Source organism: Musca domestica, unplaced genomic scaffold, assembly GCF_030504385.1.
Source record: "Musca domestica strain aabys unplaced genomic scaffold, Musca_domestica.polishedcontigs.V.1.1 18, whole genome shotgun sequence".
Classification (NCBI taxonomy): domain Eukaryota; kingdom Metazoa; phylum Arthropoda; class Insecta; order Diptera; family Muscidae; genus Musca; species Musca domestica.
Window position 1 is genome coordinate 12,213,793 of NW_026712238.1, and position 26,648 is coordinate 12,240,440.

At 38.2% G+C, this 26,648-nt stretch overlaps 1 long non-coding RNA gene across 1 annotated transcript; it reads right to left on the minus strand.

The window, feature by feature from the left end:
* Window positions 1-7,069: 7,069 nt before the first annotated feature.
* On the minus strand, window positions 7,070-17,108 carry LOC131801883 (uncharacterized). Its single transcript, XR_009341948.1, has 3 exons — window positions 16,655-17,108; window positions 7,297-7,446; window positions 7,070-7,162 (listed from the first exon to the last, which is right to left on the minus strand). It is a non-coding gene; the product is annotated as an uncharacterized LOC131801883 (long non-coding RNA).
* Between the last annotated feature and the right edge of the window lie 9,540 nt (window positions 17,109-26,648).

Sequence of the window (26,648 nt, forward strand, 5' to 3'; positions counted from 1 at the left end):
AGAGAAATACTCACAGTGTAGATTTATTTCAGTTTGTCTAAACAGAAAGAGAGACTCAATTTAGCTCGTAAGAGAGATACTGGCTGCAGTTCCTCTTACTTCAGCTCGTTTGTGTAGAGAGAAACCTTTCCGGCTAGCCTCTGCAGACATACATATAGACTCATTTATATGAAGAGATACTTACTGACGGGCTCTTCTAGTCTCACTTCAGCTCCTCTATATAGATATGAGCCTTTCCGACTCACTTAAGCTCGTCTATATAGATCTGAACCTCTCCGACTCACTTCTGCTCGTCTATATAGATATGGGCCTCTCTGGCTCACTTCAGCTTGTCTATACAGATAAAGAGAAGCCTCTCTGGAACACTTCAGCTAGTCTATATAGAGAGGAGCGTCTCTAACTCACTTCAGCTCGTTTATATGGAGAGAAGCCTCTCTGCCTCACTATAGATCCCCTAGAAATAAAACAGACCCTTCAATTCGTCATATACCTTAAGCCAGATGACTGCAGAGATTCTTACTGCTGGTTCAGCTCGTCCACAGAGAGAGAGAGAGAGAGAGAGTCCAGCGTCTAGTCTCACTGTCGCTGCACTCCAGCTCGTCTATAAAGCATCAGTGACTTCTATATTGCATTACTGAGACTTCAACTCTTCTATGAAGCATCTTGGTCCTTTAGCTCGCCAATGTAGCCTCATAGATCCTTCAGCTGCACTCCAGCTCGTCTATAAAGCATCAGTGACTTCTATATTGCATTACTGAGACTTCAACTCTTCTATGAAGCATCTTGGTCCTTTAGCTCGCCAATGTAGCCTCATAGATCCTTCAGCTCGTCTACAAAGACAGAGTGAACCTTCAGCTCGCCTATATGTGGCCCATTAGCTCGTTTATAGAGCCTCACTGAGTCTCTAGCTCCACATTGAATATGAGTGGCCCTTTAGTTCGTCGGTATATCCTCATTGAGCCTTCAGCTCATCATGGAATCTTAGTAGCGCTTTGGCTCTTCTATAGAGTCTTAGTGGCCCTTTTGCTAATATAAAGAGTCTCAGTCGCTCTTCAGCTCCTCTAAGGAGTCTCAGTGGGGCTTCTCCTCGTTTAAAGAGCTTCAGTGGTCTTTAGTTGGTCTATAGAGTCTCTGTGGCTCTTCGGCTCGTCTGGAGGGGCTCAAACCATCGCAATCCATTTATAGAGCCTCAGTGGCCCTTCAGCTCGCCTATAAAGCCTCATTGAGTTTCTAGTTCCTCATTGAGCCTGAATGGATCTTTAGTTCGTCTGTAGATTCTCATTGCGCCTTTAGCTCGTTACGGAGCCTCAGTAGACCTTCAACTCGCCTATGGAGCCTTAGTGGGCCCTCAGCTGTCTATAGAGTTTACCTGGCTTTTCACTTCACTTCCTGTGGGAAAATATTTTGTCCCCAGAAACGTTGCCAATTTTTCTAATAATGCTACAGAAGACCACTGTCTCTTGATAATTTAGCTCTCATGTACCTTCAGTATGTGCCTGCCTGTGCAACCCCTCTCTCTTCCCTGGATTCTTCACCAAGGCTAAGAGTAAAATAAAATAAACGAAGCAACTCAACTGAAGCATATTGACTGGATGATTGTCATTCAGAGTCTAGCAGCGGTGCAAAGTGCCACCACACAAATGGAAATGGTGCATGAGACGACGACGACGGGAGTTATTATTGTTTGTTGTTGTTGCTGTTGCTCTATAGAAGAAAAGTGGATACCCCCATCATGAACATCAGCATCATGTTCGTCAACAAAATGAACGTCATCATCGTCATATCCCGGTAATAAGTTCGTCTCATATGCAGCATAGACATTGCTAACGCAAAGTAGATAGGTAGGTTGGCTGGCTGGCCTAAGAAGAAGGATTCAAAACGCGCCAGTAATCGCGAAACGAAGAGAGGGGGAAGGGTGAGAAGGCTTTGAGACGATAGAGGAGATATGAGCGAGGAAAGCATAACAATCATCAAATCAGGCATTTCGTTTCATTTCATTTTTCCATTTTGTCAGTCAGCCAGCCCGGCATTCAGCCACCAAGTTGATGTTGGTTGGTAGTTAAATCAGAAAGTATTATTGCCGACATACATACCTAGCTTGTCGGTGTCGTTGGTTACATACAGCCTTCGCCGCCGTCACAATCATCATTGCCACCCTTGTCAGCAGCAGTGGTGGATTTAATACACACAACACCGTTCGTCGCTTTTCGTATTGACTGGATTGTTCGAGTTGCTGTAGACGCGGCGCTGTTGTTTATATTTGCATTTAGTTAATCTTTTAGTCGGTTTTGTGTTTTTATGATGCCACACGAAGGCAGCCTGGCAGCGGACGGACGGACAGACAGCCGTTCATTCTGTAAGACCCAGTGGTGGCAATTCAAGGTACAACAACAGCATCGGCAGCAGCAGCAGCAGCAGCAAGAGGCATCACAACAAACAGATGTTAATTAAAATAACATCATACCTCTTCAGCTTACTTACCTTCCAGCTTCCAGGCAGATCAACTTCGGCCTAGCAAATGATGCCTTGCGTTAAAGGTTTCCGTTTCTTGTTGTTGTTACTTTTCTTACGTCTTGTCGCCTTGTCACAGGATTTCATGCTACTCAACAAAGTATGGTTGAGAAAAGGATAGAGAAAGAGTGAGTGGGAGAGAGAGAGAGGGAGAGCGTGGTATGCATTTATCACACCATGAGTTTTTCGAAAATTGTACAAGACGGCCTTAGATGTAATTATCATTGTTAATTTTGTGGCATTAGCATTTGTGTTGTTGTTACTGCTGTTGTTGTTGCCGTTGTTGTTACCTCATACGCTTAGCTGTGTTTTCACATGATTTGCTTAATCTAAACGATAATCTCACCGAGGGGAGTTACACACTCACATGCCATTTCCCCCGTCAGGTATAGGAAGATGTAAAGCGTTTCGACGACAAGAAATTATTTTCAAAAGAAATTCCAATTGTCAAATGGTGGGGAAACTTGGCAAGGCGAGGAATATTTCCTTCGAATTGTTTACGGAAATTTTCTTGATGAGATCATCATCATCTTTTGTTGTCTTCGGTGACATCTACGGGATTTCTTTGACATATTGTTCTTGTTGTTTGAAGCAAAGGTGTCAAATTTGATGTAAGAAAGTCAACGAAGCAAAACTATTTGTAATGCATTCGATACGAAGAAAAAATATTTCATCCATCATTTTACATCTTTTACAGGTCCTTATGGAAATTGTATCCTAAACAGGGTTTATTTTAGAAAATTTAAGACCCTCTTAGGCTCTTAAAAAATAAGAGATTTTTTTCTACATTTTCTATAGTAGAAATATTTCTATAGATAAACCAGAAAAACGGCGCATGGTAGTTCAGAATTCAAATTTTCCTAGTTAAAACCGCAATTGTCGTCGTCACGGACTTGGGAATACAAAAAGTTAGGTCAAAATATTACAAATATTGACGTAAAGGAAAATATTTATACCCCACACCACAATGTGGTGCAAGATGTCGTCTACGCTCCGCTTTGTAACATGTAAAAAAATTAGATAAATTTATAATTTCTAATGGTGATATTCATAAAATTTCGGCCTATGTACTCTTGTAAGTCAAATACAGGTCGCATTTATTGCTCGAATGCGATACAAAGTTGATTTGTTTGGCGTAAGCATAAGCCCCATTTACATTAGTGATAATCGGTCCAAATTTACATATATATTCCTCCGATGTCACTTGGAATGAGAGTCACTGATGGAGAGCAGGATAGATTCACCAAAGGGTTTTTGGAAATTCGAACTTTATGATTACGAAAATTTCAAAAATGGAACTTCTAAATCGGTACCATTTAGTATTATGTAAACGGAAAAATGTTGAAACTTTGAATTTAGTATGAGAATCAAGGTTGGAAATCAAGTTGGAGGTGGCTTTGGAAATGTGTACAATATGTGGGAACTGAACTGAATGGTACAAAATTTGGAACTGTTTGGTTTAGGGTGAACGGATGAAGTTGGAATTTTGTATTAGGGTCCTGTTTGTGAACGGTTTGTAATAAAGAGGTGATTTTAGAAATGTACTACAAATGTACGAAAAGTACTAAATATTACTATATTTGGAACTTTTTTGTATTGGGTAAACAGATAATGTTTGAAATCTGAAACTTGGTATTAGAGTCGCTGTTCATGTTTAGCCTGGACATATGGAGGTGGCTTCAGAAATGTGTACTATAATTTTACGAAAAGTACTGAATGACCCGATATTTGGTATTGGGTTGAAGGGATACGATGGTATATGTGTTTGATATTTGGCGGTGGTTTAGAAATGCATCCTTTATTTGTACGTAAAGCACTAAATAGTACTATATTTTGCTATTGGGTGAAAATAGGGCTGAAATCCTGAAATTTGATACAGATGGCACTATTGGTATCTATCGTTAATACATCGAGGTGATTTTGGAAATGTGTACTATAACTGTTCCAAAAGTACTTATTGGTACTAAATTAGGTATTGGGCGAAGAGATAGAGCTGGAATCCCGAAATGTGATAATGGAGACTCTGTTGGTATATGGGATTGAAATATATAATTGGTTTTGGAAAAGTATACTATAATTGTAGGAAAAGTACGAAGTAGAACTAAATTGGGTATTGGGAGAAATGATTGAGCAGAAATCCCGAAATCTTATATTGGTGCCTCTGTACTGAAAGGATAGGGCTGGAATACTCATATTTGATATTGATGTATAGATATTGAGGAATACAACTGAAATTTGATATTTAGATTACTGATGGTATCTGTTTTTGAGATTTGGCTGTGGTTTGTAAATGCCTACTATATTTGTTCGAAAAGTACTAAATGGTATAAAACTTGGTATTGGATGGGTGGATAGGGTTAGGATACTCAAATTTGATATTGATCTGGGATTGAGATTTGGATATGGTTTTGGAAAAAAAATTAATTTCGTGATTGTACTTTTATACAATTGTACGAAAAGTACTAAATTGAACTAAATTTAGTTTGGGTTAAGAGAGAGGATAAAGATATGGAGTGGTTTTGCAAATGAGTACTAAAATAAAACAGACGATTGCTCAAAAGTCTTAGGTACATGGAACTTCTGTAAATAGAAGATCATAGACGCATTTTTAGTTATTTTAGAAGGGCCTTGACAAAAGGTCTTTAACTAGAAGGCCTTTGTGGATCCTCTGTAGCTTGAATTATTCTTCAGATAGAATAGTTTTGAAAGGAATTTTATATTTCAAAGACCTTTTCCAGGTCTTCAATATTCAAAAGATGATTGAAAGGTCTTCTGTGGATGCTGATTCTATCAACAGTTATGAGAAAATTATCAAGTTTTCTACTGCAAGAAGGCTTTTAAAGGCGGTTTAGAGCTAGAAGACCTTTGACAATTTTTGTTGATCGCAATCACTTAAAAATCTTTAGTTTTACAAAGGCTTGTCGCTCGAAGTAAGTGGACATTTTTGGCCACGGAAAGTCGACAAATAAATATTTTACTGCATTCCTCATTTCTTCTTTGTCAAATATTGCTATAAAACTTGTGACGGTAGTTTAACACCCTGCGCCACGGTTACGAACAAGTTATTTTTCATTTGCCAACGCCCTGTCAGAAACTCACAACCTTCGGTTATGTATAGATATTTGTTTTTCTATAGCGACCATATAACGGTACCATCAGATATTCGATATTTTCATGATTTAGGCAACATTTTTCGGATTTGTTTTAAATTTCGTGTTTGTAGTTCATAGTGGGTTTTACAACCGTTGTCAAAACACGATCCATTGTGGTCCACGGTTTACACATAACGGTACAAACCAATATTCGATGTTTTGATGACCCTAGCAACCTTTTCCCTCGGAATTGTTTCGGATTTTGTGTTTGAGACTTGATAATTGTTATACCCTCCACCATAGTTAAGGAATGACGTTTGTTACGCCTCGAAATATACTTTTTAGACCCCACAAAGTATATATATTCTTGATCAGCATAACATTCTATGTCGATTTAGCGATGTCCGTTGTTGTGTCCGTCTGTGGAAATCAGTCTAACTTCCGAACGAAATGAAGTAGGCTGATAAAATTTTATTCAAAAGCATATTATGTCTGCAGAACTTTTGGTATTGAAAATGGGCCATGTATCGTGTATGTATAGACCCCATATAACGGTACCTCCCGATATTGGGTATTTTGATGGTTTTAGCGACATTCACCGGTCTTGTTTCAAATTTGGTATATGAAGTTCGTATAGCCCCCATATAACGGCACCTCCCTTTATTCGGTATTTTGATGATTTTTCATCGATTTTTTTCCAAGTTTCGTCTTTGAATTTTGTAATGACTTATGACAAAAGTTATTTATGCAGGTCATAGTATAGACCCTAATATAACAGCTGCATTCGGTATTTTATAGAATTTTAACAGAATTTTTAACGGATTTTGGTTTTTTGAAAATTGCAAAATTCGTTCTAAATGGTGGAGGGTATTAAAAGATCGACCTGGCCGAAATTCCAGCTTTGTAGCTTGTTTTTATACATATACATTTTTGCCTAATGGTTGAGATTATTGAAAGTTCAGACAATTTTTCACTTGTTTTAAAGAATAAGCTATTATTTTCGACAGATTAAGGTTTCTTCATATTACCTTTTAAAAGGTTACGCGACTCATATAGCTTCCTAGTTTTTGTCGTATAGCTAAAATCCGAAGTAGTTTTTTGAGATATAAAAGATTATTGAATTCCTGCTGAAAAGGCCTTTAACTCTGCAGTAGTTATTTAGGATATAAAAGGCTATTAAATACCTGCTGAAAAAGCATTTAAAGGTGGTAAATATAAGGACGATCTTTTACAGGCTATAGGTCTTTTTAAAGGTCTAATAGGTAGAAGATAGTTCTCTCTCGTTTTATAATTCCAATAAAAACATATTTCACAAATTTCCCATTTTTCCGTTTTTTTTTTGCCATATCCTACATTTTATGACATTCCACTTATCACTCTCCCGCATACATTCCGGCCCTTGACGAAAACAAACCTCACTGCTACTATTACAAATCTATGGCTAGGCATTTCGTACCACAATATTATGGCTTTTATTTATTGCATACATTTTTCATGGTAGAACACTGAGGGAAGTGAAGTGGAAGAAGAGACGGAAGAAACGGCAACTAGCCAGCCAACTGTGTGGCGCCCAATGTTGATGGTCGTGGTGGAAGGTGGCAACGTTAGCAAATATTTAATTATGAAAAAAAAAAAAAAAGAAACAATTCAATGGAAAATTGTAAACGAATGATAGACATGACGCGTTACTTACATGTGATAAATCGCATTTGCGGTTAGACACATTTGATGGGCATACAGTCCAACCAACCAACCATCCATCCATCCAACTGTATGACTATCCGTCTGTATGCCCCACGTTCGCTCATCATCCTTGGCAAACTTTGAGGTTTTCAACATATTTCTGTAATGATGAGAGTTAAAATATATATAATTTTTGTTGTTCTGTTTTTTGGACTGTGAGTTTGGTGATAGGTTTCGGGTTGGTGTATTTATGTGTGAGTATGTGATAATAAAATAAATTAATTAACTTCATTATGGTCAGAGTGCGTAGAGAGTAATAAAAAAATATAACATTGATAATAAAAATATCCCACACAACAATATATTTGAAATTACCACAATGTGTATACATATGGCACGAGAGAGAGAGATAGGGAGAGGGAGAGAGACATTTAATTGGCGGTGATAACTTTGGCGACATTATTTCCAAGTAGGAATATTCTGTGTAAAGTATTGGGGAAATTTGGTGACAGTTTGAAATGAGTTGTTGTTTAGCTTGATATTTATTTAAAATTAAATTATTGTAAACTTTGATGACTTTATATGGGAAGACATTCCCGTCTTATGTGAGAAGACCTTCACGTATTCTCTATGAGAAGACCTTCGCGTCTTCTATATGAGAAGACCTTCACGTATTCTCTATGAGAAGACCTTCACGTCTTCTTTATGAGAAGACCTTCACGTCTTCTCTATGAGAAGACCTTCACGTATTCTCTATGAGAAGACCTTCACGTCTTCTCTATGAGAAGAACTTCACGTCTTCTCTACGAGAAGAACTTCACGTCTTTTCTATGAGAAGACCTTCATATCTTCTCTATGAGAAAACCATCACGTCTTCTCTACGAAAAGACCTTCACATCTTCTCTATGAGAAGACCTTCACGTCTTCTCTATGAGAAGACCTTCACGTCTTCTCTATGAGAAGACCTTCACGTCTTCTCTCTGAGAAGACCTTCACGTCTTTTCTATGAGAAGACCTTCATATCTTCTCTATGAGAAAACCATCACGTCTTCTCTACGAAAAGACCTTCACATCTTCTCTATGAGAAGACCTTCACGTCTTCTCTATGAGAAGAACTTCACGTCTTCTCTACGAGAAGAACTTCACGTCTTCTATATGAGAAGACCTTCACGTCTTCTCTATGAGAAGAACTTCACGTCTTCTCTATAAGAAGAACTTCACGTCTTCTATATGAGAAGACCTTCACATCTTCTCTATGAGAAGACCTTCACGTCTTCTCTATGAGAAGACCTTCACGTCTTCTATATGAGAAGACCTTCACGTCTTTTCTATGAGAAGACCTTCATATCTTCTCTATGAGAAAACCATCACGTCTTCTCTACGAAAAGACCTTCACATCTTCTCTATGAGAAGACCTTCACGTCTTCTCTATGAGAAGACCTTCACGTCTTCTATATGAGAAGACCTTCACGTCTTCTATATGAGAAGACCTTCACGTATTCTCTATGAGAAGACCTTCACGTCTTCTATATAAGAAGACCTTCACGTCTTCTCTATGAGAAGCCCTTCTGGCCTCCTATGAGAATCCCTTCTCGCCTTCTATGAAAAGCCCTTTTTGCACTCTAAGAGAAGACCTTCTGGCCTTCTATGAGAAGACCTTCTCGTCTTCTATGTAAAGCCTTTCTGGTCTTTTATGAAGAAGCCCTTCTGGCCTTCTATGACAAGCCCTTCTGGCCTTTTATGAGAAGCCCTTCTGGCCTTCTATGACAAGCCCTTCTGTCCTTTTATGAGAAGCCCTTCTGGCCTTCTATGAGAAGACCTTCTGGCATTCTATGAGAAGACCTTCTTGTCTTCTGTGAGAAGACCTTCTGGCCTTCTGTGAAAAGACATTTGGCCTTCTATGAGAAGACCTTCTTGCCTTCTATTAGAAGACCTTCTGACCTTCTATGAGAAGGTTATCAGCTGTTCTATGAGAAAACCTTCAGCTCTTCTATGAGAAGACCTTCAGCTTCTTCTATGAAGAGACCTTCAGCCGGATTTTTTAGGAAAAGATGAGGTAAAAAACCGTCCCAAGGGAGGAAGCTTGAGTAAACCCTGCTAACATCCGTCGACGGTTAGAGAGTCGGTTACCTACTTTAATCCTATAAAATCGATTCCGAAGAAAACGATTTCCAAACGATGGGAATTTGTATACAATTTCATTGTACCAGGCAGAGAAAAAGACCTGACGATATCTAGCCAGACAACTTCTTGTAGAAGCCTTTACCAACATAGCCGTTGAGGCATGGGTCGTGGAGAGACCAGACATAAAACTGAACTGATAATCTCATCCTTTCTTTCTTTTAATCATTACCAGAATAAAGGATTCGAATATTTTGCCTAACGGTGATAGAAGTGAAATCGAACTGTAGTAACCATAACCAGGGGGCAGAACCCAGCTTCATTAAAGAACATTTTTGGCACCCTTCCAAGGAAAGTACCCTAGATTCAGGTAAAAATTGAAGAGTATTTTCAGAAAGGACAGAACTCTGTTTCCTGCCTTTTTCAGGAATATTTTGTTCATTCCTCAGGATTTACGGCGTGAAAGCGCAAAGACAAACTTCCTGTATTAAACAAATCCACTATCCTCCGAAAGGGAGATGTTGTCCACCGACGAGCCATAAGCAGAGCTAAACGGCACTAGCGGAGAATGGTGTCCAACACTGAAAAAAATCGCTGACCGAAACTCCTCCATATCGAAGCGTTCCCTGCACCTGGTCCGCCAACATCTCAGTTATATGTTCATCAGAACTATTCCTAGCACCAGTGACGTCTACGAGAGGGCTAACAGACCAGACGAAAGGCAAGACCAGTCATTCCTTTGCCCGAAGTCTTTGCCAACAAAGCTACTGGAAGACTTTTAGACATGGGTCGTGTTAAGACCAAACCTGAAACCCAACTGAAAATCCTATGAAATTCTTCTTTCTTCCACGATTCTGATAAACCTTGTTGAATAAAAGATTCGAACAACTTTCTGAACGGGGATATATGTGCCTGCTTCAGAACTCATCCTAGCACCAGCGACGTTTACGAGAGGGCTGATAGACCAAGCGAGAGGCAAGACCAGTCATTCGTTTGCTCGAAGTCTTTGCCAACAAAGCTACTGGTACACATTTAGGCATGGGTCGTGCTGATACCAAACCTGAAACCCAACTGAAAATCCTATAAAATTCTCCTTTCTTCTATGATTCTGCTAAACCTTGTTAGAATAAAGGATTCGAACAACTTTCCGAACGGGGATATAAGTGAGAGGGATTAGAACCCCGTTTCAGAATGGGTAACCTATTGGGTACCAAGGAAAGTACCCTAGCTTTGGGCAATAGCTTACAATTTGTGCTGTTTTTACTCTTTTTATGAATCATACCACATTTCAGAATTTTTGTATCAGCCCTTTTGCCTTTGTTTCGGTGGGTCACTCTGGTACCTGTACATTTTCATAACCTTGACAAACTTTTCCAATAATAACAAATCAAATTTCTTGCAGCTGTAAAGGGATTAAAAAAGGTATCCTAACTAATTTTAGTTAACCTCCTTTAAGTGACAAAAAAATCCCTCAGATACCTGCCAATACTGGCTACATTTTTCTTCTTGAGCGAATAAGAGTTTGAAATGCCCCTAGTTTCTTATTTCACTCGGCTAACGGTATTACCTAACACGATAATAAAATACTCAACTTTTTTTCCAAGATAACAATGTATGGTCGGCCGCAGTTATATATCCATCCATGATAGCGCCATGGGCCCGCTGACAATCTGTTATGACAATAGAAACAAATCAACTACAACAACAGCGGCAATAATATGTGACGTTATGATTTCGTTTATCGTATATTATAGAGCGAATATTGAATAACAGTTTTGTTGTTTTCAATTTTTGTTCCATTCGTCTTTTAGTTGTTGTTGTCGTTGGATTTTAAAAGCGGTGAGGAGGGTGTGAAACCTTTGGACTTGTTTTGCGCAGCTTATGAAAAAAGCTGTAGGCCCCCCGAGTTAAACAAAAATAGCAAAAGCAGCAGTAGCAGTAGCAACAACAAAAACTCAACTCAAATAGAAATTCAATTGAATTTGTATTGAAAATAAATTCAGTTTTGATACACACAAATAGATAAACAGACAACAAAGTTGACAGCAATTTAAATAACAATAAATGGAGGAGGTATTCTTTGTTGGTTGGCAGCGGAAATATTTGTTAATTAAACAAAACTAAACAATTTCGTTTTTCTGGTTGTTTGTTTGGTGTTTTTCTTTTTGTGGGGCCGTGAACTTTTGGGCTTTGTAGAACATAAATGGATTTTTTTATTGTTTTCATTATGAATTAATGTAAATTTTATTTTTTTCCGAAATTGAATTTCATTACATCGAGTTAAAAAGTATCAGTTGGGTTTGCCGATAGATGTATACCCTCAGCCTATGTTCGATTATTTAAAAATATTTGTGCTTGTGTTATGATTATTCAAACTCTTGACCCTCTATGAAGTAGGGTCCAAAGGAATGGGCCAATATTGTCCATTTCGTATAGGACCTAAATAAATATGATATAAATACTGCGTCGTCCCAGGTATGGTATATCGACTTCTTCCTTCACTTTATATGAGATTTGTGATAATTTTTAGAAAATGTTAAAATGAACGTGAGGTATCAGATATACTGGACCAAAGTATTCCATTTTTATACCCTCCAACATACTATGGAGGGTATATTAACTTTGTCATTCCATTTGTAAGTCCCAACAAAGTATATACATTGTTGCCCATATTCGACGGACCCATCTGGCAACGCCATAACTTTTGACAGAGATGTCACATCGCTCCCCAAGAACATCCCAAAAACGCCGTTCTCAGCAGTTGGGCATGGCTCGGCCCACTTTACAACGGATTATTCGCTTTGATTTGCATTTGTTCCCGTACAAAATTCAACTGACGCAAAGAATGTTGCCTGCGTACAAGCCTCGTCGATTGGAATGGGCCCAAAGAAAAAAAAAACATGGGTCCGTCGAATATGGGCAACCCGTATATTCTTGATCAGTGTAAAATTCTAAGTCGATTATCGATTTCCGTCCGTCTGTCTGTCTGTCTATCCGTCTGTCTGTTGTAATCACGCTATTTTCCGAATGAATTAAGATAGAATGCTAAAGTTTTGCCCATTTGTTTATTTTTCCAGTAGGCAAGTTAAGTTCGTAAGTGGGCCATGTAGGTCCACGTCTTCGTATAGCCCCCATATAACGGTACCTCCCTATATTCGGTATTTTGATGATTTTAGCGACATTATTAACCGGAATTATTTCAAACTTGTTATTTAAAGTTCGTAATGGATACTACAGCCTAGGACAGAAAATTGTCTGTGCAGGTCTTCGTATTGCCCCATATAACGGTACTTCCCAATATTCGGTATTTTGATGATTTTAGCGTCATTATTCACCGGAATTGTTTCAAATTACGTATTTAGGGTTCGTAATGGGAACTACAGTCTGTGATAGAAAATTGTCTATGCAGGTCCAGGTCTTCGTATAGGCCCCATATAACGGTTCCTCCCTATATTCGGTATTTTGATGATTTTAGCGACATTTTTCACCGGAATTGTTTCAAATTTGTTATTTAAAGTTCGTAATGGATACTACAGCCCATGACAGAAAATTGTTTGTGCAGGTTCACGTCTTCCTATAGCCCCCATATAACGGTACCACCCGATATTCGGTATTTTGATGATTTTAGCGTCATTATTCACCAGAATTGTTTCAAATTTGTTATTTAAAGTTCGTAATGGATACTACAGCCTATGACAGAAAATAGTTCGTTATGGGAACTCCAGTCTGTGACGGAAAATTGTCTATGCAGGTCCAGGGCCTTCGTATAGGCCCCATATATCAGTACCTCCCTACATGCGGTATTTTGACGATATTAGGTACAATTCCCACCGATATGGTTTGAGATGTGGTATTTGAATTTCGTAATGCATGCTACAGCCTGTGACAGAAAATTGTCTATGCTGGTCCGGGTCTTCGTACAGCTCCGATATAACGGTACCTCCCAATATACGATATTTTGATGATTTTAGCTACATTATTCACCGTTTATTTCAAGTTTCGAATTTTAGTATGGTAATGGCTTATGACAAACAATGCCTATGTAGGTCCACGTCGTATAGACCCCTATATAACGGCCATATTTGGTATTTTTAAAATTATAACAGCATTTTTTAAGGATTTTATTTTTTGAAAATTTTCAAATTCTTTCCAAATGGTGGAGGGTATTCAAAGTTCGGCCTTCATTTAGTATAGATAAAAATATTGATATGCGCAAAATTACAAGAAAATCGAACATTTATATCTTATTTTATTCGAATTCCGATAAATTTCATATTCGTATTAGGTTTTTGGTTGAGAGAAATGTTTAGGCATAGCAAGTTTAAAGAATCGCTGAGTTGTTTCGCAATTTATGACAAATAATAGTATTGAAAATTGTGACCCTTTGTGGGTGAGATACCAGAAGGGGTTCACAAGTATATAAAATTCATTTCGCTTTCTTTGAGCGTCTGGTTTATCAAAAGCTTGAACCCTATGTGGGGAGGTACCAGCACAAATGGTCCGATCTCTACTATATTTATAACAGATCTTGCGTTGATGGAAATATTGAGATGACTATGTCTGAATGGAGCTTCATGGATTTTCAAAATTGTGAGTCTTTTTGGTGGGAGGTACTAGAAGAAGTGGACCGATATATCCCATCTGTCCAATTGTCCATTTTCGAACCTGACATTGTACTGACGCAAATATTAGGATTTGCAAAGTTGGAGCAAAGTAGGATTATAGATTCTCTTTCTGTGGAGAAAATATATATTTTTGAAAATTTCGACCTTTTGTGGGGGAGGTACCAGAAGGAATGGACCGATAAATTTAATTTTCACACCAGACCTTGGGTTACTAAAATTATTGGGATGTATGAAATCTGAAGACAATCGGACACTTACATTACATTTTATAAGAATTATAATTATTCAAAATCTTGACCCTTTATGGGGGAGGTACTTGATGGAGTGGACCAATAATGTCCATTTTCGCACCTGACGTAGTACTAACGCAAATATTAGGATTTGCAAAGTTGGAGCAAAATCGGATTATCGCTTCTCTTTCTGAGCAGAAAATATTTTTTTGTTGAACATTTGATCTTTTGTGGGGGAGGCACCAGAAGGAGTGGACCGATATACGCATCATAACACCAGATCTTGGGTTGATAAAAATATTGGAATCTGTGAAATTTGAAGACAATCGAACTCATACATAACATTTTATAAGAGTTGTAATTATTCAAAATTTTGAACCGTTGTGGGGGAGGTACTTGATGGAGTGGGCCGATAATGTCCATTTTAGCACCTGACGTAGTACTGACGCAAAAATTAGGATTTGCAAAGTTGGAGCAAAATCGGAGTATCGTTTCTTTTTCTGTGCAGAAAATATATTTTTTGAAAACTTCGACCTTTTTTGGGGGAGGTACCAGAAGGAGTAGACCGATATTGCCCATCTCCGAACTCGATCTAAGTTTGACAATAATATTACGATGCACCAACTTTGGATCAAATCGGATATTCTCTTCGAGAGTTATCGTTATCGTGAACGGACGGACGGAGGGACATCACTAGATCGACTCCAAATGTTCTGAAACGGTTTTGGTCCAAAGAGACCTAAGGTCTAAAACCATTACTTCGACTAAGCACATTTTGACCGTGTCGAATGATATATACCCTCTGTAGCCACATGGCTGAGGGTATAATGAGGTGTGATACTTTTTAAAAGATTCGAACCAGATATCTTATTTTATATAATAGGGAGTACAGGGTTGTCCATATTCGACGGACCCATCTGGCAACGCCATAACTTTTAACAGAGATGTCACATCGCTTAATGACATACCGCGTTTGCAGCGTCAGACCAAGCAGATTTTTACCATACGAAAAATTGTCGACTGGTAAGGCTCTTTCTAATCCGAAGAGGCCATATAAAAGTCGACTAAGGCGATCGGCCGAGAATATCGCTGCCGTACGAGCCAGTGTTGAGAGGTCCCCAAGAACATTCCAAAAACGCCGTTCTCAGCAGTTGGGCATGGCTCGGTTCACTTTACAACGAATTATTCGCATTGATTTGCATTTGTTCCGGTAAAAAATGCAATTGACGCAAAGAATGTTGCCTGCGGACAAGCCTCGTCGATTGGAATGGTCCGTCGAATATAGGCAACCCTGTACCCACTCTGTGTAGGCGTCTCTTATTACTTGGTACACTAAAAAGAAGACATTTTTGGTCTTGTAAATTTTTTATCAAAATATCTTGCTGTTTTGTATCTTCCCATTGCTAGTAATGCAGAAAGTAACACAAAATGCTGTAGTAGAGCGTTATGCAAATCAATTTTGGTTTCTAAAGAAAATTTCGACATATTGCCAAGGGGAAGGGAAACCCAGTATACCCCTTCTATAGGGTGGATTTTGAATCCGTATTTATTGAGAAAGATTATCGTATCTTTGGCATTTCCTTACATCTCACAAATGTAAAATTGCCCGGAACTGACAGAATCATGACAATCAGTGACGATTTTTTTAATTTCGCCCGCAAAACGTTTCATTTATGACATGAAATAATCTTTAAGTAAGTGTGTGGGTGAGTGTTTGTTCTATCGTTTGTTTGTTCTTTATCTGTGTGTCGGAATGATTATACGGCAGCGGTTAAATAATTCATTTAGTTGATTTTCTTTTCTATTTTTTTGTCATTCCTTGTCGATTGTCGATTTAAACGATTTTTCGAACAACGAATCAGTCAGCAGAGGCTGTTGATTATTGACAGCCTTCCCGGAATGATACGAATGAATACAGTGGCGATTATTGTAGCTGAGGGGGGGGTGCTGGATCTTGGTGAAAAGTGATGGCCTGCAAATGAGCGAGGAGTGTGCAAAACAGCAAAAAGTCCCAATTACAAAAATAACAAAATTTAAAAGGCAACGTCGACGACAATGACAATAATAATAATAACAACAAAAACAACATCAACAACAACGCGAAATATACCAGCAGCAGAAACAGCAGTTACAAACAAATGATTAAACCAAACTAGCAGCATGTCGAGATACAAACAATAACAACGACAACAACAACAACAATATTAAGTACTTAGTTGTACACACGTTTTTATAAGCGGTGGCAACAACAACAACAACGAAACAAACGCAATAATATCAACAGCAACAACACTGTGCACGGCGGCGATTACATTTGAACAAACTTAAATAACTAGAGACAGGCAAGCAGGCTGACGGAAGGACAGACAGACAGACAAACCGACATACTTACATATGAGGCAAATACTTATACTCTCTGATAGATGGATAAGTGTACATCTGTATGTAGCTCTGTTGTATAGGCAGTTCGTTTGAAAATAGGTATATCCACCACACGCCGATAAGATGTTGGATGACGATGCCGACTCTGACTCAGGGCGCATTATAATAAAATTGGCAGCACTCATATCAGCAGTGAAATAGCCACAATAACAACAACAACGTCACTGCTGTTACAGTGGCCGACCACAATGACCAAAGCAAGCGAGCGAGCTAGCACCGGCAACCAAACAACCAGCCAGGCAGTAACATTTGTTGTTACAACCAACTGAAACTGAGGTGAGGTGAGTTGGTAGCAGCTCCAACTACTGTTGTAACCTGGAATCAGTTAAACAAAAATTAATCGCGCGACCACTTCTATCAGCCATGGACAACAACTAGCAGACGACGTGATCATACCGATAAGTTCTGAGGTGCAAAATTGTTTGTAATATACTTATATATTTGTTATGACTACAGGTATGTGTATACATACATATGTTTGTATTATATATTCTTTGAAATTATTCATTTTCAATAGAATCGAATTGCGATAAGATATTGGCATTGCAGGAATTGTTTGTGATATTGAAATTAAGAAAGAATCAGTCTACTTAATAGCAGATATAAAGCCTCTGTTTGGCTGGATGGGCATATGATGTCTCATACCAATCATTTATTTTATCCCCTCAGCCATATGACTACATACGGTATATATCATTTCATACGGCCAAATGTGTCTCATCAAAAGAAGGGTTTAGGTCCTATGTCTCTTTGGACCAAATCCGTTTCAGAATATTTGGAATTGATCTAGGGACGTCCTCCGTTATCATCAAACTTAGATCGAGTTCTGAAATGGGCAATATCGGTCTACTCCTTTTGGTACCTCCACCACAACGGGTCAAAATTTTCATAAAAAACTTTACCTCTTAGAACAAAAAATGATTATCCAACTTTGGGCAAACTTAGCAAATCCTAATTTTTTTAATACCCTCCACCATACTATGGAGAGTATATTAACTTTGTCATTCCGTTTGTAACTCCTCGAAATACTCATGTCAGACCCAACAAAGTATATATATTCTTGATCAGCGTAAAATTCTAAGTCGATTTAGCCATGTCCGTCTGTCTGTCTGTTGTAATCACGCTATCTTTCGATCAAATTGAGATAGAAGGCTAAAATTTTGCACACGTGTTTATTTTTCCAGTAGGCAGGTGAAGTTCGTAAATGGGCCATGTAGGTCAACGTTTTCATATAGCCCCCATACAACGGTACCTCTCGATATTCGGTGTTTTGATGATTTTTGCGACATTATTCATCGGAATTGTTTCAAATTTAGCATTTGAAGATCGAAATGGATACTACAGCCTTTGACAGAAAATTGTCTGTTCAGGTCCACGTCTTCGTATAGCCCCCATACAACGGTACCTCCCGATATTCGGTATTTTGATGATTTTAGCGATATTATTCACCGGAATTGTTTCAAATTTGGTATATAGAGTTCGTAATGGAAACTACAGTACCTCCCTATATTCGGTAGGTACAATACCCAACGAAATTTTTTGAAATGTCGTATTGACGCTCGTAATGGATGCTATATATATATATATATATATATATATATATATATATATATATATATATATATATATATATATATATATATATATATATATATATATATAACAGAATTTTTGAAGGACTTTATTTTTTGAAAATTTCCAAATTCGTTCCAAATGGTGGAGGGTATTCAAAGTTCGGTCCGGCCGAACGTATTGCTTTTTAACTTTGCTAGGACTGGTCGGGGTATGGACAATATTGGTCAATTAATCAAGTGCCTTTTCCACTGCGGGTCAAAATTTTGAATAATTACAAAACGTGAAATATGAGTGCCATTGTGTTCAAATTTCGGACCTCTTAATATTTTTACAAACACAAGATATGATGTGAAGAACATAGAGAACGGACAACTCCTTCTGGTACCTTTACCCCAACTGTTCAAAATACTGAATAGCCATAAAGCTCATAAAATGCGAAATGAACATCCAATTCCTTTTAAACTCGGCAAATATTTTTATCAACACAAGATCTAGTGTGAAGATGGAATATATCACACCACTCCTTCTAGTACCTCCCCCCAATGGTTCAAAATGTTGAATAAATATAATTCTCTTAAAATCCGAAATTAGCATTTAATTCTCTGAAAATTTCACACATTTCAATATTTCTATTCAGCACATTCCTTATGATAATCAATTTCACTATTTGAGAAACATGCCAGTGATTCTTCCCAAATCTTAGTATATACAGGTGAGATAAAACAAGTAAAAAAGCTGTAAGTTCGACCGGGCCGAACTTTTAATACCTTCCACCATTTGGTACAAATTTGGCAATTTCCAAAAAAAAAAAAAAAAAAAAATAAATAAAATAAAATCCGTTAAAAATTCTGTTAAAATCTTAAAAATACCGAATGCCTATACGACGACGTGGACCTGCATGGGCAACTTTTGTCATAAGTTATTACAATAGTTAAATGCGAAACTTAAAAAAAAAATCTGTTAATAATGTAGCTTAAATCATCAAAATACCGAATATAGGGGGTACCGTTATATGGGGGCTATACGAAGACGTGGACCTGCACAGACAATTTTCTGGCACGGGCTGAAGTATCCATTACGAACTTCACATGCGAAATTTGAAACAATCCCGGTAAATAGTGTCGCTAAAATCATCAAAATACCGAATATCGGGGGGTACGGTATATGGGGGCTATACGAAGACGTGGACCTACATGGCCCATTTACGAACTTAACCTGGCTACTGGCAAAATATACATGTGTGCAAAATTTTAGCCTTCTATCTCAATTTGTTCGAAAGATAGCGTGATTACAACAGACGGACAGACAGAGAGACGGACATGGCCAAATCGTCTTAGAATTTTACCCTGATCAAGAATATATATACCTTGTTGGGTCTGACATGAGTATTTCGAGGAGTTACAAACAGAATGAAAAAATTAATATACCCTCCATAGTATGGTGGAGGGTATAAAAACTGCAACTGATTTTATTGAATGACAGCAAAATTATCGGAAATAGCATAACATTTTGGAATAAGTTTAGATTTGTTCAAATTGGTCACCTTTGCCACGAATTATGGCCTTCAAACGGCCAATGAAATCGTCACACGCTGCCCGAATGTAGCTCTGCGGTATTTTGGCCCATTCCCGGCGAAGGGCTTGCTTGTGGTGATCGACTCTTTGGTATTTTTAGTACCAACCTTGCTTTCCAAAATACTCTACACAATAGTCCAATGGATTGGTATTTGGTGGCCCTTGTGCCACCAACCATTCTTGGGTGGCACGTGCTGAGTGCGATGGTGCTGATTCCTGTTGAAATGTCCAAGGTCTGCGGCCAAAATGTTTGCGTGTCCAAGGCTTTAATACACCCTCCTGAATATTTTTGCGATAATATTAGGCATTCTGATGCCACGGATACGAGCGGAGAGCGACCAATGACTGTTATGGCGGCCCACACCATCACCATGGCCGGCACTTGAGTTCTGGTGGCCAGCCGAAGGTGTAGATTTTCAACTGACCTCTTTGGCAAGTAAACACGATCATTTTGTTTGTTTACAAACTGCTGGACAACGAATGTTTTCCCATCGTAGAAAAGCAAATTCGGCAGTTCACCACTTTCGGCCAAGTAAAGCGAAGCAACTCTTTGGCTCTTTTGAGTCTATTTTCTTTCTGTTGCGTGTAAGTTCTTGCGCTTTTTGGAATTTCAATGTCTCATTTTTCTATATTTGCCGAATGGAATATTGCGATATATTCAGCTCACGAGCCATTTTTTGACCACTGCGACGCGAGTTTCGATCACGTCACTTCTTTACTTTTCGAACCATTTCTGCTGATGTTGCTGTTTTCTTCCGTCCACATCCTTGACGTCGGTCTACGCTACTCTTGTTTCATATGATGTTGTGACTATTCGACAATTTGACTCTTTGTGTTGGAGGTACCAGAGGCTGTGAGTCGATATCACAATTTTCCAACCGAACCTAAATCTGATAAAAATATTGCGATATATCAAGTCCGAACGAAGTCGGGTACTTCCTTTGCTCTCGATTTTTATGTTCTCGTCAATTTTTATACCCTCCACCATACATAGTATGAAGGGTATTTTTGTCTTCAGGCAGGTCAATTTCGAAAAATTTTCAATAGAATTGTCCACGATATCGTGTATCCCCCATATAACGGCACCTCCCGATATTCAGTATTTTGATGATTTTAGCCACATTTTCAATGGAATTGTCTGAAATTCTACACAAGGAGTTTATGAGCACTTTATCCCCTGGCAGAGAATTGTCTATATAAGTCCAAGATGTCGTATATCCCCCTTACAACGGTATCCCCCTATATTCGGTATTCTGATGATTTTAGCCACATTTTTCAACGGAATTGTCTGAAAATTCACACAAGGAGTACCATGAGTGTACTCTATCCCCTGGAAGATAGTTATCTATATAGGTCCCTTTCAACGTTTGGTTCGTGAAATCGCTCAAGATTTCAAAACCGACTTGCGTTTCCAGAGCTCTGCTGGTGTGGTCTTGCAAGAAGCCAGCGAAGCCTACTTGGTTGGTCCTTTCGACGAAAAGCGATTTCACGAACCAAACGTTGGAAGGGACCTATATGGATAATTATATTCCGTCTTACAATTCTTGTGTGAATTGTAAGTCGATTCCGTTCAAAAATGTGGCTTAAGTCATCAAAATACCGAATAGCGGGGGTAGCGTTGTATGGGGAATATACGATACCCCCATATATTGACAACTTCCAATACTCCGTATTTTTAAAATTTTAAGAGAATATTTAATGGATTTTATATTTTTTGAAAATATCCTAATTCGTCCCAAATGGTGGAGGGTATTCAAAGTTCGGCCCGGCCAAACTTACTGCTTTTTTACTTGTTACTAATTGTATGGCTTAAGAAGGGGAAGGAGTGGACCAATATTATCTATCTTCGAATTTGATCTAAGTTTGTTGTAATTTTTTGGGGTCGATGAGGCTGATAACTTTAACTCATTGAATTCTCCCTTAGAAAATCCGAGATCGCCCAGAGGTCTAAAGAAGGATTTTTCTATACATAGTTCTATAATTCTCGTCAGTCACCCAATGGCACTGTCGGATAAGATCTATGACTACCCTTCTCAGAATGTGTTGAATAATTAGTAGACACCTAAATATTGTAAAGTAGGGGTTAAGTGTTGTTCCATGCTGCTATGCAACAGCTTTAAAGGCTTTTTCTTAAAATTCCTTCCGCGAAACATCATAAAAATTCCACTCCGAAGAAAGTCATTTCCATAACTCAAAAAGTTCTCATTTCGTTTTGGAATTGTTCTTCGTAAACGTTTTACTTCATAAAATTATCGAATAATATGATTAACTAAATAAAAAAAAACGTTATTCACATCTTTTCGCACGAGTTTTATTCGTCTCGCAGACTTGTATATGCATATGTGTGTATAAAATGTGTACATTTCTGTGGATGTGTGTGGTATGGCGAACTGAGCTTTTCAGAAAAAAAGTACGGAGTTGTTCTTTTTTCTGGCATATTGTTGTTGTTATTGCTTTTTTATGTGTGTCATTATCAGTTCGCATTTATGTCCATACCTACATATATGTAGTATGTATGTATATATTTTTTGTTGCTGTTTTTGTCTTCTTGTGTCCGGCTGTAAAATTTGTTGCCCAAAAAGTCGCCTATAAGCATGTGTAAGCCGATAAATGAGTGACCAATTCATACATCTGTTTATAAGTCCACAATGTTGACGCGTAGCGACAACGTCAACGACGTTGGTGCGGATGATGATGATGACGTCGAACCCAACCTACTAAATAAATGTGTGTGTCCACATGTATAGCTAGCTGTTCGGTGTGTATTTAGATCTGATGTATCTTTTTTTCTCCACAACGTTATTCTTTTTCCATATATCCACAATGGTGAGCGTGGTGGAAGGGGCGTTGATGAAACTTAAATTGAGTAAAATACGAAGAAAAAAAATCAACGATAAAGCAAGCGTATGAATTTTTCAAGCAGAGCTTCCAGAGCAAACACAGCAGACGGACAGACAGACATACAGACAGTCAATTAGCTGCAAAAGGAAAGAGGAACCAAATGTTGGCAAGGAATGATGACTGAGCGTGAGTAGTAGCAGTAGTTGGACTCTCATACCCGCATTGTAAGTAGTGGCACTCCAGAGACTCGGTTGCTTGTCAAAAAAAAAAGAGTTGCCATGGCATGGCGCAGTGTGTACAATAGTGACTGCCATAGACACTGTCACGGAGCGAATGATGTAAAAAAATGTGTTCGGCACATTGGTGTGCCGTGGCGAAATGAGAGGTGTTTTCATAGTTGATAATAATGTGAGGTATTGTAATTCCCCACGTTGGGCGCCATTTACATAAAACAATGTGATTGTCAAAGGTTGAAATCTTTAAATCTATTTGATATTGGCGATAATTTAATTTTATTTATTAACTCGAATTTAGGATATAACGCTCCGATCGAAGTTTGTCGCCATAAACTCGAAATAGAAAAGATCCTTAAATCCTTCCTACAATGAACTCAAATCGCTGCACAAACGAGTAATTTTCTCATGCCAGATCACTCGTTGGGCGCCACACAACCAAAACAACTCCAAATTGAAATGGCTTTTGCTCTGTTAGGTTGTGAGTTTTATTCTATTCCATTCTTATTAAATCTACGTTGGGCGCCGCACATATAGTACAGGTACTATTTAAAAAAATATATATTTTTTTGTTTTTTTTTTTTTGGAGGAATTTGTTCTATAATATTCATATCTTATTAAGGATGCATTACTGGATGAAGAAAATATAGAATATAGAATTGAAGAAGCAAACATATTTCGATGTATCTTTGACATGGACTTTATCTTACAAAATTTCTCTAATGTTGTGGATCTAGTACTGTGTCTACGTTGGGCGCCACATCCGTAAATTATTCAAAAATTGTGAGAAGTGAGAAATTTATTTGAAGTTTTTCAACTTGATTTTTGTATCAAGTACGCTATATATTGAAAGTAGCCCATATGAATATTGGATATAGAAATGTAGAACAAGTTGGGTGCTATACTCTCAGAGTTGTTGCAACATTATTAAAAAAATTGTCCACCTTAATGGAAATTATTTGAAGTTAGATCTATTTTCTTAAAATTAAATGTATTAACGAGCACCACTTTGGGTGCAATAACCTCCAAAATTATCACAATTAAAAGAGGATCATTAAAAGGAGGAAAAAACAAAAGATAATTTTTTATATTATTCACTAGGATTCTTATTATATTGGGCGCCAGTAAATTATTCAAATTATTATGCGGTGAACTTGACTGGTGGATCCTCTTAGTTTCGGAGTTAGTTACGTTGTACTGTATCATAGGTTTGACAGCAGTTCAAGATTTTAGTTGTAGTTAATGGAGCACTTTGACAAATTCCGCTCTCTGCAACTCAGTGGGACACCTTGAGCGCCACATATTCAAAATATGCACAATTCATACATTAAACATACATTTGTTGCTACCATCGACATTTTCTAATACTGTGGTTTACTTTTGGTGCCACAACCTATCTTTAGCTTTTTTTAAAAGGAATTTTGTACTATATTCCATGTTGGGCGCCACTTCAGAATTTTTTGTTGTAGTCGCTGACGCAGTTTATATCACTGGCATACTTGGGACCACAATCTATCTTAAGTGGTTTTTTGTTGTTTTTTTTTTTTGTTTTTTTTTAATTTCGAATAGGGTTTATGGACTGTGCCCTTCGTTGGGCGCCATTTGTAAATTTTTTGTTGCTTCTGAAGCAGTTTATATCTATGCGGAAGAATCGCTGAGTTCTGGGAAGTTTGCAGCCGTAACAATTCCAAAAAATACCCTCTCTCTGTCGGCCTCCGGGACTGATGTGCGGTAGATGAAGCGAAGAAAAAATCACTATATCATTCGTCTCATACAGTTCCCAATTTTTGCTGGGAGGGACGAGAATCTACTGGCAAACATATGTGTTTTTGTAAATCGCTTAGAGATTCTTGTTACTTACTTTGATATAAACGGTGAGATGAAAAAACTGCAACCAGCTTCAGACTGCTTTCATTTTTAAGTCACTCGTCCGATAGCTGTTAAAATTATTCCAGTGAGAGCTCATTATATTTTTACAAGCGTACAAAATCATTTTGGTGAGAATTTTCCAGAAAAAAAGTTATTCGTGATGGAATTCAAGCGTCATAGAGTGATTTTTTATATTTGGCTGGAAAACCACTCCAGCACTTAAATGTGAATAAATCTTTTGTGTCTCGTACCATCGCTCGTTACCGTGTTATTGGCAGCGTAGCCGACGTCAAGGAAGTGTACGGAAGAAAACAGCAACATCAGCAGAAATGGTTCGAAAAGGAAAGAAGCGATTTGATCGAAACCCGCATCGCAGTGGCCGAAGAATGACTCGTGAGTTTAACATATCGCAAAATTCCATTCGGAAAATATTGAAAAATGAGCTCGATCTGAAGCCATTGAAATTCCAAAAAGTGCAAGAACTTACACCGCAACAGAAAAAAAATAGACTCAAAAGAGCTAAAGAGGTGCTTCGCTTGGCCGAAAGTGGTGAACTGCCGAATTTTGTTTTTTCCGATGAGAAAACATTCGTTGTCCAGCAGTTTGGAAACAAACAAAATGATCGCCACCAGAACTCAAGCGCCGGCCATGGTGATGGTGTGGGCCGCCATATCAGCCGATGGTCGCTCTCCGATCGAATTAATCGACAGTGGCATCGGAATAAATACCGAATATTATCGCGAAAATATTCTGGAGGATGTATTAAAGCCTTGGGCACGCAAACATGTTGGCCGCAGTACTAGAACATTCCAACAGGACTCAGCACCACCGCACTCAGCACGCGCCACCTAAGAATGGTTACAAAATGAGGTTCCTCGCTTCATTTCCAGCGCACAATGGCCACCAAAATCTCCGGATACCAATCCGTTGGACTATTGTGTCTGGAGAATTTTAGAAAGTATGGTTGGCACTAAAAAATACCAAAGTGTCGATCACCTCAAGCAAGCGCTTCGCCGGGAATGGGCCAAAATACCGCAGAGCAACATTGGGGCAGCGTGTGACGGTTTCATTGACCGTTTGAAGGCCATAATTCGTGCCAAAGGTGACCAATTCGAACAAATCTAAACTTATTCTAAAATTTGATGCTATTTCCGACATTTTTTGCTATCGTTCATAAAATTAAAAAAAAAATGAATTATGGCGTTTGACTTTGTTGCAGTTTTTTTTTGTTATCTCACACTGTATATTCTGGATCATCATGTAATCCTAGGTCGATATAGCCATGTCCGTAAGTAGGTTTGGCTATCAATCCTTTTGTGAAAATCATTCTACCTAGATTGATACATATTTACTCACATGTGTCTATGTATTTTGGTATTGAAAATGGGTGAAGCATCTGAATAACGATACCGTCCGATTTAAAGGGTTTGAGGCGTTGTAGCCATAGTTTTTTACGACTTTTCTGTAAATTGCCAGTTTGTATCATAATATAGATCCAAGGTCTATCACGATATTTGTTATTTCCTGTATATGAACATTGTGGCTAGTTCGAAGTTATTGTTTTAAAGTTGGTATTTGGAGTTCGTAATCGATGCGACCTCCTGTAGCAGAAAATTGTCTATAAGGGTCCCCGTTGGGAAATAGTCTTTATATAATGATATACAACCTTTATTCGGTATTTTGAGGATTTGTGTAAAATTTTTCACCGGAATTACTTCAAATTTGATATTCAGAGTTCGTAGAGAGTGTCACCAACTGTGACAGAAAATTGACTATATACACAGGTCCACGTCTTTGTATAACCGCCGACATAAAGATAACTCTTGATGTTTGGTATCAGGAGTTCGCACTA